The 14,221-nt window shown below is 41.0% G+C and overlaps 1 long non-coding RNA gene across 1 annotated transcript; it reads right to left on the minus strand.

Moving 5' to 3' along the window:
* Nucleotides 8,213-12,518, minus strand: LOC110403709. Its single transcript, XR_002441803.1, has 3 exons — nucleotides 11,531-12,518; nucleotides 11,204-11,343; nucleotides 8,213-8,350 (listed from the first exon to the last, which is right to left on the minus strand). It is a non-coding gene; the product is annotated as an uncharacterized LOC110403709 (long non-coding RNA).

A 14,221-nucleotide genomic window follows, 5' to 3' on the forward strand; every position in this document is an offset into this window, starting at 1 on the left:
CCACCCTTAAATCTATTGTGATTAGGTGTTATGTAAAAGTACATATGGTATAAGACCACTAGAGGGGAGTAAAGTAACTTAAAAGCCAATATTTCCTCTATTCAGTTTCCCTGTATAAATTACATTTGTACATGCTAATTGACAGCTATAGTAAAACTAGAGTATTAAAGAATTGCATTTGCTTAACATTCTAAAGCAATGTTGATTAGATAATTACAGTACTTCTGTACCATTGTCCTCTCTCACTAGGCTGCAGGCTTGACAGGGAACATTCATCATCTGGATGAAGCCAGAACACCAGTGATGGCATCCAGCCAGAACATTTGGCAACAGACATGAATTTCTTTACTTGTATTCAGATTTACAAAAACGTATCATTGCACGATGGAAACAGACTTATTTTATCAAGTGTTAAAAAGCTTGCTTGGTAGGTAAGCATGTACAAGAGGCAGGAAAACAAGAATCTTGGTTCTCACATAGATCACTGCTCCAAGTCTACACAACACTGAAATATTTGCCCAAGCAATGAGAACAGAGAGAAAACCATGATTCATTTGGAAGTGTGAAGTACTCTGCAGCAGAATGCTGGGTGAAATCTCACTGCAGCTGCAAGTAATGTGCTCCTGTATCACTGCCAGGTTACCATCGTCTCCATTGTAACCCGTCTACACTGTGGGAGACAAGACCGTGCAGTGAATCTGCACAAAAGAACAAGCATTTAAAATAAATTTCAATGGGAAATCTTAGCAACTCCCACAGAACAAAAGGAAACATGAGAACAGAGTTCCAACAGTAGAAGAATGGCTTTGACAGCATATTTTAAGGATGAATGACTGAAACATATATATGTGTCTGTGTATCTCAATACTTCTGGGAAGTATACCCAGCTTGAGATTTTATGGGAGAAGAGACACTATATGGTAGTAAGCAGATCTCCAAACTTCAGTGGGAAGTACCAACTTAGCAACTAAAAAAGTAAAATAAGAGATGAGGGCTGTAATGAGATATGAAATTCCAAAGGCGCTAAGGAGAGCCTGGAAACACAAGCCAGAGTTTTCCTTCATGACATATCCATGGATTACACTTATGGAATGTTGATTTAATCACAGCGATCCTAAATGACATCCATAATCACAGATCACAGACCTATACATCTTAAAAGATACCTTATGCAAGAAAGATCAATAGAAGCAGTGTTAGTTAATTGAAAGAAAACTGAGGAGAATCATAGCAGTTTTTTAAATATGCAGAAAAAGAAATCCTTATTCCATGTCCTTGGTACATTGCAGAAGTAGTAATGGGCTTAAACTGCAGAAAAAGGGCTCGGGTAAGACACAAAGGGAGTAGGGAATTTGCCTTCAAGAGTTAAGAATTATGAGATACTGAAAAGGATTTGTCTGGGTAGTTGTACAGTCTCCATTACTGGAGCTCTTGCACAACATATTGGACCAAAAACCATTAGGACTGACATAAGCATAGCTGACTGCACTGCAGCAGGAAAAAGGATGGCATGACTTCTTCAGAAAGCTAAAGGTAGCGAAGATCTGTGATATTTTGTAATGGTAGTTCATGAATATCACGTATGAATCAGATAAGAAAAATAGTATCCGTCACTCTTGTGAAGAAGTTTATAACAACAAATAAATATCCCCTAGAGGTGGAACAACAGGACAGAGGGGAAAACATTCTTAAAACAACATGATCTTCAAGTGGAGAAAAAAAAAAAGTCCATGCAAAGCCAAAGGGAAACAGAAGCTAAGATTAAAATCAGTAAAGAAAAAAAGAGGCTAAATGCAAAGGCAAATAAAGCAGGCCAATGTGATGACAGATTTTTTTTTTTAAAGTACAAGAGGAAAAACTAGACTAGAACAGAAGACAAATGAAAGAAGTATAAAAGCATAGTAAAGTCATCAAGTACTTAAAAGAAAAGAAGAAGTAATTTAGTAGTTAAATCTCAAACCTACAATTTAAGAGATCTGTTTTTAAATTCCAGGCTTCCTAACATACTTAAAAATTTACCTAGACTCTCACAGCCTCAGTTCCAACTCATAACTACTCTTCTGCACAGGAACTTGCTGTGGTAAGAGACAAGGTTTCAGATGTGCACAAATGACCACAAAAAACAAAGAATGTAGGAATTGAAGTCTTGTTATTGCAAGTCTATTCTGAAGCATTTTCATTAATAGCTACAGATGTTGCTAATTCCAGCTCAAAGAGGCCACTTCAGAGATGAGATAAAACACTAGAATGTATCTTCAAAATATGCATGAGTTACAGACAAACTCAGATATCCAGCATTCCTGTTACAAATATCACACAAATATGTTTTTCACGTATTTGATTTGGGAGCTGAGGTCCCACAGTGATGAGAACGGATCTTCAGCATTACTGACAGCTCTGGAGAAAGGCAAGGGTGAGGCAGGTCCCAGCCATCAAGAGGAAAGCAGGCAGTGGTTATTTCAGGAGGCACATTTAAAAGATGAACAAGTTCTATATAAAAGATGAATTCTAATAAGCATCTAAATATAGTATGAAAAATGTGTCTTGGAAATAGCTATTCTATTGGCATTTTAGTATGAAATTGAGTGACACGTGTTTACAAACAGGTTGTTCTAAGAAAGAATGTGCAAACATACTATACCTGCAAGATAAATCACCTAAAGAAAATACAAAGAACACAAATACAGCAGTAGGAAAAAAGTACCACTGCACTATGCCACTTTGGGGATGAAAGTATTAAACAAAGCTTGAGGAAAATAGTGCTGAACTGCAACATCACTGGAGCAAAACCAGAACTCTGGCTACTATACAGTAAATGCAGTATTAAAACAAGGGAGCCATCTGAATGAAAAAGGTATAACAGCACATGAAGAATTCCTGAGCAAAACAGATAAGTGATTTCAGAGTATAACCCACTTTGTGAAAACATATAGCCAATTTATTTTAAGATATTCTGTGGCTATGCACAGTTGAACAAAGACTAACAAGTACTACCACATACATTACACAGTAGTACATCCCCCAGTCCTAAAGCTGTCAGCTGTTCAGTTTCAGGAGTTGCCATATTCTACACTAGTCTGACACTGCTTCATTTTTTCCTACGGATGTTAGGAGGAGGACCAAGGAATGCTTTTGACTAGGACCTGCTGATTCCTAGGCTCTCCTTGCTCCTGCAGCTTTACCTACCAGGGGATGACTGGTGCTGCTTGAGTATGGAGCTTTCCTTCAAGCCTCTGGAGTTGATTTTCTTTATGGAAAAATTAAAATTCCATTAGCAGCCTCAGAATTCTCTGGAGACAAACAATAAACTTAAGGTGAGCAAGGATTTAACTGATTATTGTAATCTACATCTGTGTTCTCACACATGCATTGATGTTTTGGTCACTGATGTAGCATGGTACTAGGATGTGATAAAAACAAAACAGCAACTGTCTAGATTTCGACATCATCCCCCTCAGTAAGGGTGATTAGAACAATTTTTCTTCCCCTCCTTCCTCTTTCACCAATCTGCTTAACATCTTCTACCAGTCCTTATAACAGGTTATGGAGCCTCCTGAAGAAACCACCACCTGCTTTCCTCCTGGTGGCTGGGACTTGCTGCACCCTTGCCTTTCTCCAGAGCTGTCAGCAATACAGAAGATCCGTTCTCATCACTGTGGGACCTCAGCTCCCAAAGGAAATACATGCAAAAATACTGACTACTCAAACATTTAGTACGACTGGGATCACCATGTGTTTCATTCAGCTCTAAAATCACAGAACATGTTTTCTTCTGCAGATGCACATTTTCTTCAAGCAAAGGCTTCTGGGCAAACCCAAGGAACGGGTTACTATGATAAATTGACTTAAACACCTGTTCAAGTACCACTTAAACAGGAATAAACGTACTTCTTTTTTGCCTTGTGCTATGTGGGGGAAATGTTTGAACAAACCAAAAAAGCCACTCAGCATTGAAAAAAGAGCTTCCCCATAGGTTTAGAGGACAACCAGAAAACATTTTTACCCTGCACGCAAGGCCACAGCTATTTCCTCAGCTTAGAGATGGGAATTTGGACCTCAAACTCAACCACAGCTCATGTTTGTATAGGCACAAGCCACCTCTCGTGGCCTCATTTCTCTCCCACTGATGATGACAAACCCCTCCTTCACCAAAGGGGAAGTGGGCTTGCGCTTATGGGCAACATTAAAGGTCACCAGAAATTTAGAGCTCTCATCCGACCACCTGACCAAGTCTCCACTCACAAAACAGTCTTGCTGACCAAGAGCCATAACGCATTCTGCCATTTCAGGCCAGCTGGCCTGAAATATCAACAAGCAGGACATTTTTGTAAGGGAAGCTAAGTGCGTTTTTCTCTCTAAGATTCCTCCTGGATCCTGCACTCTTTTCCTCTTAAAGGAAAAGGTAAACAGAAATCTATCAGTTGAGCACACAGAATTTTGTCATGGAGCAGTGTCTAATTGAGTAACACTGGTCATGAAATGGACTCAGTAAAGCATTTTTTCTCCATTTCTTTTTATTTCAGTATTTTATTCCTTTCAAACTAGGAACTGCTGATGAACTATGCTCTTGGTTTGTTAACGGCTGCAGAAATTAGTGCCTCTTTTTGTACTGAGGATATTTCCATTGTCATTAGTAAATTTCCTCTAAGAAACGATGTTTTCTACAGTGAAAAATGACTTGATGTGAGGACACACTGCGCAGTATGTATCACTTCAAAAGTCATCTTTATTTTTATTCCCAATATGCATATTTGAAGTTTCTGTTTCATGAAGCCTACATTCTGTTTCAGTTTGCATTATATCAAATTGTTTCAAGTCACGTGGTAAACATTTCTGAACACCTTTATCATTAGCTTCCTCAATAATATTTTCACCACAAGATTTGTTTTCTATATGGCTTTGCCTAGTTTGAGACAGGCAATCTCTTCTTGAGTACTCTACTCCAGTTGGCAGGTCAGAATTTAACAGCAGAGCTAGAACAGGAGGGAGCAAAGCAGATCAAATGCAAGAAACATTAACAATGGAAGAAAAAAATAAAAAGATGGGTGTTGGGCCTTTTTAAATAATACACCTGCATTTTCATCATAGAATCACCTGAGTTAGAAAGGACCTTTAAAGATTGGCTAGTGCAACTCCCCTGCAATGAACAGGACATCCACAGCTGATCAGGTGATTCAGAGTCCAGTCCAGCCTGAACTCGAGTGTCTCCAGGGATGGGGCTTCCACCACCTCTCTTGGGCAACCTGTGCCAGTGCTTAACTATCCTTATCATAAAATAACTTATTCCTTATATCCAGTCTAAATCTCTCCTCTTTTAGTTTGAAACCTCTTCCCTTTGTCCTATCACAACAGACCCAGCTGAAGAGTTTCTTTCTTTCTTATAGCCTCTCCTTTAGATACTAAAAGGCTGCTATAAGGTCCACCCAGAACTTCCTCTTCTCCACGCTGAACAGCCTCAGCTCCCTCAGCTTGTCCTCACACAGGAGGTGTTCCATCCCTAGGATCATTTTTGTGGCCCTCCTCCGGATGTGCTACATCAGGCCCATGTCTCTCTTGTACCAAGGACTCCACATCTGGATGCAGTACTCCAGGTGAGATCTCACCAGCGCAGAGAGGAGGGGCAGGATCACCTCCCTTTATCTGCTGGACACGCTTCTTTTGCTGCAGTCCAGGATATGGTTGGCTTTCTGGGCTGTGAGGACATACTGCTGGCTCATGTCTAGCTTACCATCCATCGGTACCCCTAAGTCCTTTTCCACAGGGCTGTGCTCAATTCTTTCGCCCCTCAGCTTGTATTGATGGTGGGAGTTGCTGCAACCAAGATTGCACTTTGATTTCTTGAACCTCATGACATTCACCTGGCCTCACTGCTCGAGACTGTCTAGGTCTCCCTGGATGGCATCCCATCCCTCAGGCATATTGACTGAACCATGCAGCACGACGTCACCCACAAACTAGCTGAGGGCACACAAAATCCCGCTGTCATTGTCACTGATGAAGATATTAAACAGCACTGGTCCCAGCACTGAACCCCTGAGGGACTCGTCACTGATCTCCATCCAGACGCTGAGACATTAACCAACACAATTTGGGTACAATCGTGCAACCAGTTTGGGCCTTCAGCCCAAATCTACACACCCACTGTTGTCCGCAGGCTCTATGCTGCTGAAAGACCCAGAGCCAGCCTGTACATAACATCGGACACAGCAAGCTAATTGGCTCACTCTGCACCTACGGCAGCATTTAGCTCATAGAAAACACAAGGTGCACGCGTGTCAACGGTTTATGGGCATTCGGCCCAGTTCTGTGACGAAGGGGACAGGGGATCCACGGGTCCACACCCCGTGAAAAGGGAAAAGGGAAAAAGGGTAAGGAGATGGTCCTGAGAGCAAAGAACAGTGGCAACAATCTGAGGAGAAACAAACTAATTTACTAAATAAGATATCGGAATGCAAAACAACACACTGTAATACAATATAATTACAATTTAAGCTGATAAATCCAATACAGAGAGAGAGAATGTCCCAAAATCAAGGTAGGCCTTACTCTACTACCGACGATAAGACGGCTGGAGAGCGAGGTGCTGCCAAGACGAGAGACGGCGGAAAAAGGGACAAGGTCTCGTGATCTGCAAGTTTTTATACTGCGAGCTTTTATCTTTTCCCTCCGGCTGGAAAATGGTAACAGAGGAGCAAAGTACTGTGGGGACTGTAGTAGTCCTTCTCTTCTGAGAACTAGGTACATCCACTACATGATGTTATGATGCTGAATACCAATAACAGAAAAACAGAAAACCATGACAACGCGTTCGGAACGAATGCTGGTTGGTACATCCAGGGCTTATACCATTAAAAAAAACACAGGAATTAGTGCAACAAAGCAGGGACAGCAAAAGAAGGCTTCATCCCTCACAATGAAGCTTGTCCAAGACTACAGAGACATTCCGTCCTGTAAGTAATCAACAGGGAGTACTTAGGCGACTTGGCTGTCAGACTCCCAGGCCAACTCACACATCACCTATGGGCCCCAAATGAATCACACCCAACCTTGCTATTTCCAGCCTGTGCTAAGGAAAGCATACCATGTATCAGTCCCATTCAAGTAATCACAAGAACCTGGATGCCACTTACAGAACCTGCAGCAGCTCCAGTCAAGTCACTGAGCCTTCACAGACTCAGCACACTCCCGACAACAGTCCTACGCAGAGGTCTCAAAACAGGCAGCTATGCGACACTTGGAGGTGGAACTGCCACTTATCTATCCACTAATTTATTCAGTTTTAAAGCCAACAGCCAAACAGGGCCTGTTGGAGTCAGCTGAAGGAAACTCTCCCAGCTGGGAAGACTCACACGCGGCTGGGTCCAGTTAAGTGAAGAAATTCACAAAGACTGGGCTACTTCCAGCAGAGCAACGGCTGCTTTCTACAGCCAGCACAGGGAGCTCGAGAGGCACAAGGGCTGCGCCGCCTGCATTGTTTTGCATTTAATAGATGGTTTGTTATTTTGGTGGTGAAGGAATTCAAGCCGCGTTACAGGCACAAAGCCAAAGACTCTCTTGGGCTTTCTCCCTTTATGCTTTTTGGTTGCACAAGAACTTACACTACACTGAAAGCCCCAGAGACATTTCCGTGCCTCCCATGAAGTTCTTCCCCACCTACACACTCCCCGCTCTTGCCGTACCGCACGGGACAGCTCTGGGAAGAGCTACAGCGCTCAACCATAGGCACATTTCATGGGCTGGGAGCAGGAGGGAGCAGGGAGGAGGAAGAGAAGCATCGCCTCAGGAATTCACGTTTCCTCAGCTACTAAACTCTTCCACAAAAGAACTGGAGAAGCTACCGTGCCAGCTGAAGAAACATTCCTGACACAACAGCGTCCTGGATGACAAGGCGCAATTCCTTGTATTGCCTGACAACCGTAGCAAGCAGTAGTATCTGGTCTTCAAAGCTCTGCTTTAGTAGTTCCCCACTCCAAGGCACCATTCAGACGCACCCTGCTCACCAGGCTCAGCGCTGGCTTGCACACAAACTTTCAAGCACCAAAGGTGGAACTGCTCCTCCATCTACAACCTTACACTCAGAACAACTACATCTCCCTCTGTCATCCAAATGTTCACAAGCTCAGTGCTACTGTCAGGCCTAGTTGGGTACATACAGCACTGTCAGAATGAAAACAAACCCAATACCTCCATCTGTTCCACTCTTCTGCCAACTCCTCAGCCTTCTTTGTGTTGCTGCTTCCTGTCCAGTGTTGTACAAGGGAGGTCCTGACACATCCCCGGTTTCTCCATCGCCTCCTTGCATGCAAGAGCATGCTTTTTTATTGGTATTACTCAGTAGATCTTCATTTTTCTGCAATTGAAAAAACACTGTCTGAAAATCCAGCAAAGAGCCAAACAACGTGTTCCACAACATATTATTTATTAAAGCCAGTATGAAGAAAAACAAGCAACCCAATGGATTTGGGTATTAGCTCTGATTCTCGCATCCCAGCAGTATTAGTCCTGCACTAGAACTGAAGAGAGCAGCTCAAATAGGGATGGGAATGGGTACTCCAGCATAGAGAATGGTTACTAAGTGTAACTCCCTGCAATAGCACTACCTGGTAACACCCAGAGTTTGACTTTGGAACAGCAGTGAGGCCGGACAGAAAATTAAGAGTCTACAGAAGGCGTAGCGGATGATATTTATTCAGGAAGATAAACAAAACATTCCTCAATTACAGAACTACATGCCTAAGAGACAACAAGCTTTTCATACGCTCCCAACTTAAGATTGTGAATGTATCTCCTTAACAGATCAATCTGGGCTTTAAAAACCAACATTCCTAACCTGGTTTTCCTCTTCTACAGATATTCAGAGTCTCATATTTGCACGTTGTTGCATCCTTTCAATAGCTAGCCATGGATTCAGCCCTGTCTCACAGTCCTAATTGTCTTGTTATAGATGTCTGCAGACAATGTATTCCCCAAAATTACTGGATTAGGTGGATATTTTATAGTAGGAGAAAACTAGAACACATCTTCACCAGTACATCATTCCTTAATTATTTGATTCCCCACATACATAAATTCACTGATTCTATATAGGATTTCAAAGTCTGAACTGTTCAGAACTACATTTATTTTCTGCTACCTGCTTTGCTGCAGTCTCTGTTCCCTTTCCTACTCCTCTTGTTCCATCTCTAGATTTGCTTTGTACTCTCTGAGGTCTGATACTTCCTGCAGCAACATAGCCTGAGTTAAAGCTGCCTCAACCTGTAAACAGATAAAAAAACAAACAACACAACTTGCTTCAGTAACCACCACTGGGAACGTTTTCATTATTACTTCCACATGGCAGTGAAAGAACAGAGTTCAGTTTGGATAACCTAAGTTTTACAGAAATTAACAATATCAGACTAGCTGCATCTCCTGCATTTCTTGAGGCAAAAAGATACCAAAATGGTGAGTATTAGACTGTATTATTTCCACCAAAAAGGTATAAACAGCTAGTTTGCTTTGTTCAGTTATGCTCAAAATTTATGCAAAGCTCAACCAACTATGGTCAAGTTACACTAGAAAAAGCAAGCTATGGGCTATGGCTTTATCAGAAGTTTTTTTTGTTTTTTTTATAAAGGAGGCTCTAGACAAAGAGAACAATTATTTGTTACCTGGCCGACAAGATGTCTACAATATTTACTTCCCAGTTCTATTTCAATCTCTTTTAAGACCTCTTCAGTGCCCATATTTTCTCTCAGCGCCCTCTAGATCTGCAGCTTCTGATCCTCAACAATCCTTGCTAACTCTTCATTTGAAGCATCACTCACACGTGTTACTCTGCCTGTTTGGCTGCTGCCGTCCTTACATTCAAACACAGGTTTGTTTGTATGTTGGTTTTTTTTTTTTTTTTATTTCTTCCAGCCTACTTTGCCATTCTTCTTCTAACCTATCAATGCCTTGCTCTTTCTTCTAAGGAAAAGAAAAAATGATTTAGTACAACTTCCTCTAGAGATTGGCAGGCACAGATGAAATAGAATGCCTGCACCAAAATCATGGTTTTATTTCTGCTCTGTAAAGACTTCATTTGTTTACAACACTGGAATTCACAGAAGAGATTTACACCACGTAACGCTTATGAGACTACAGTTACTCACCTAAACATTTTTTCTAGCAACCTCTTTTTAAGAGACGAACTGCACCAAAAAGAGGTAAAGGAAAATTTACCAGATAGATTTGTCATAGGACAGAGAGCTTTGGAAGAATAATCTGCAAATTTACCATGCTGAGATTCCTCCCTAAATAGCATGCAAGACTGGTACCAGGCATTCAAAACCTGCTCTCAGATATCTGCATTAAAATCCAGGTGAGAACACACAACCCTGTTTTACTACACAGAAGACATCACTGAAATGATTCATCATCTGCCTATGTGTTCATAAAAGTCATCAAGCAACCGGACACAAACAGAATAACACTACCACTTCCGATTCATCAGCTCCAAAGCAAGATGATCAGGGTTCAAGATTATTGTATAAACAGGTATAGAGAGAAGTTAATGTTGCAAACAAAAAACATATCCTCTTCTTGACTACAGTTCTTACAGTATATCCTGCATCAGTACCCCTAAGTCATTTGTCATTTTTACAGATGGCAGTAATGAAGCGCATTAAGTAGATCTCCCAAGGGAGATGACTTAGAAAGAAAGAACATTTAAGGCACTGCTTTTGGCAACACTGATCTCTTCCAGGTCAAGTATGCCATTCTGCAGAAAGAACGCAGCAAAGCATGAAACATGCAGAAGGTGCACCTGAGCAGAAAATTTGTCCAGCGTTCACTGGTGTGTAAGAAACAAGCAGGTCACATTACATAACAACTCTTCGGCTTGGAACTACATTTTGAATTTTGTTGAGGGCAAAAAACAGTGGTCGCAGACTGCTTGACTACACTTACTAGCTCATACGGACTTCATAGTCAATATGTACAGTGGCAAATGAGTAATCAATCTCATTTATTAAATTAACAACATAAACTAGGATTAAGGAATGTAATTTTCATATGAAAGCATATAGCAGTCTGTTGTGGTTTAACCCAGCAGGCGGCTAAGCACCACACAGCCCTTCACTCACTCCCCCGCCTTCCCAGTGGGAGCTAAAAGAACATTTAACTGCTGAGAACTCACAGCTTCTGTACTTTGTAGAGATTTTCAGGGCTGATAAAAACTTACCCAGTGCTTTCAAACTGTTAGGAGCACATCTGAATCACCACACCAAAATAAGGCGGCTCCATTCGTTCTAAAATAGTTGCCATCTTTGAGAACACGAGAGCACTTCGGAGGTATCATTTATTCAGGACCAAGAAGCAAAGCTATAAAAGGAACGAAACAACAAAACCACATCTTCAGCTTGCTGACGTACACTGTGCTCCAGAGCAGTTTAACCTGCCCTTCAAGAAGTTAGTCAGTTGTTTTTGCCTACAAAAGTTACTTTAAGAAAAAAAATGCAGAGAACAACAATAATTGAAATGAATAAATCAATCAGACTTATCAACTGACTTGTTGTACTGATTCCCATACAGAATGCTTCTCTTCTCTCAAATTTTCAGAGAGGCTTTGACACGCAGCCACATATGGAGCTTCTTGTCCATCGCTGCAGTCCATTCTGGTTTTTCTATTTGACAAGTCAAGAATTACACAATATATTCAGTTACTACTTCCAGCATCCATACCCTAGCCCCATTTTTCTCTATCCTGCCGAAGCACGTGTTCATTAGAGCAAAAATATCAGCTGCCTCATGTTAAATACTTTTTTAGTTTTTCACACTAAAACCATTCCCACTTCTGCTCTTACTTACTCATGAAGAAGATGCACAAAACATATTACTGATTACAATTACAGAATACCTGAACATTTTCCAGCAGGTGGTAGCAGTAAAATTCTATAAATGTACTTCAACTATTACGCATCTGCTCACATTTGAGCACACAGTCCCATTCAAAACCACTCTACTCCCCATTCCATCAAAGCAACCAACTTGCTAGAGAAGCACGTTTTCTAGTTCACTCCAACCACCATACAATTAAGACCCAAAAGGCCCCTCAGGTGCCAGCAGAGGGTCATCTCCTGCCAACCCCAGTACTCCAACACTTCCTACAGCAGTCACTGAAGGCTTCAGTTCCATGACCACATGGAATGTTTTGGTATGCACCCATTGCCTCCTGTCACACCACTGGGCCTCACTAAGAAGAGCCTGGTTCAGACTTCTTTACATCCTCCCCTTACATACATTGACAAAATGATCCTTGAGCCTCCTCCTCTCCAGGCTAAGCGAGCCCAGCTCCCAGACTTTCATCGCAAGAGAGATGATCTTCTCAGCTCCCTACATTTATAATCCTACCTACATACACACGTGGACATTATCTCTCTCTGCACAACAACACTGTCATTATTTCACTGCTTGTTCTCTCTCATGAGTAGGAGCACAAAGTTTTCATCAGAGAAGAAGCTTTTAGAACTGGTACTAGATCCCCTGCCACATTTGCAATAGTATATTTACAAGTCGTACTGTTATTGATCTAAATGTATTTTTGTAATTATTTGTTTTTACATTATCTCTAGAAAGTGATCCCTTAACTAGAGCTCGGGGAGATTACCTTGCATGAATATGATTTACCAACCCATAAGAAACAACTCCGCACATTCACATTAAAAACTTTTTTGCAAATTCTCTGTAAGAAACAAAAATACAAGCATGAAATTTCTTCTTAAAAAAAAACACAATATATTTTTGTAGGTACTAATATTTGTAAATTATAACCTGAATTCAAGAAGCTTGCCTCATTCTTTCATAAATTAAATAGATTTTCAAATGGGACAGCTGTTGCTTTGATAATGATACTACTTAAAAATAAAAAAATAAAAAAAGATGTGGATAAACATCTCCTCAGCAGATTCAGAGCTCTCTGAAGTTGACAGTGCAACAAAAGATACATTAAATATTAGGTTAGCAAGGAACATGTTTTTCCACAGATGCACATTTTCTTCACCCAGCAAAGGTTTCTGGGCAAGCCCAAGGAATGGGTTAATCTGATAAAGTGGTTTAAACACCTGTTCACGTACCACTTAAATAGGAGTTTAAGTGTTGGCTTTTTTATTTTATTTTGGAGTTTCTTTATTGTTAATAAATCTTGTGCTATTTGCGGGAAATGTTTGAACAAACCAAAAAAGCCACTCAGCATTGAAAAAAGAGCCTCCCCATAGGTTTAGAGGACAACCAGAAAACATTTTTACCCTGCACGCAAGGCCACAGCTATTTCCTCAGCTTAGAGATGGGAATTTGGACCTCAAACTCAACCACAGCTCATGTTTGTATAGGCACAAGCCACCTCTCGTGGCCTCATTTCTCTCCCACTGATGATGACAAACCCCTCCTTCACCAAAGGGGAAGTGGGCTTGCGCTTATGGGCAACATTAAAGGTCACCAGAAATTTAGAGCTCTCATCCGACCACCTGACCAAGTCTCCACTCACAAAACAGTCTTGCTGACCAAGAGCCATAACGCATTCTGCCATTTCAGGCCAGCTGGCCTGAAATATCAACAAGCAGGACATTTTTGTAAGGGAAGCTAAGTGTGTTTTTCTCTCTAAGATTCCTCCTGGATCCTGCACTCTTTTCCTTTTAAAAATTGAGAAGATTCTGAGATTAGACAGTGCTCTTTGACTGTGAAAGATCAAATAAGAGCATTCTTATAACAGCTAAACATTGTTACACATGAAATGCGTACACACCTCCTCTGAGGAGAATATCCTGCCCTTTTTTTTTTTTTTACAGCTTCTAGTATCACAGAATAACAACAGGCCAAACAGATATATTTTTCCCCACTTTGTTCTGTATTACTGTTGATGTTAATGCTGACCAAAAACCATACAATTGATTGTAACAAGCAACACAAACGGAGCCAATAAAGCAAGCAGTAAAATGCTTGCTTTTCATTACAGTATCCCTAGAAATCAAATCCTACCCCAAGAAAAACAATGCTAGACAGACGCAAAAGATCTATAGCACACATTTCATGGTTCTCTTAAATTCAAACAGGCTCAAGCAGGTAAGCTTTGAAACCACCAGGAGAATTACAACACTTTCAGTTTAAATTTGTAGCTATTTAAGGAACACCCCCAATATATGGTTACTTCAATCTGTATCTTCTTCTGCCCAGTACAACCTGTTTTTGCTGCACCCGAAATATA

Source organism: Numida meleagris, chromosome 9, assembly GCF_002078875.1.
Source record: "Numida meleagris isolate 19003 breed g44 Domestic line chromosome 9, NumMel1.0, whole genome shotgun sequence".
Taxonomy (NCBI): domain Eukaryota; kingdom Metazoa; phylum Chordata; class Aves; order Galliformes; family Numididae; genus Numida; species Numida meleagris.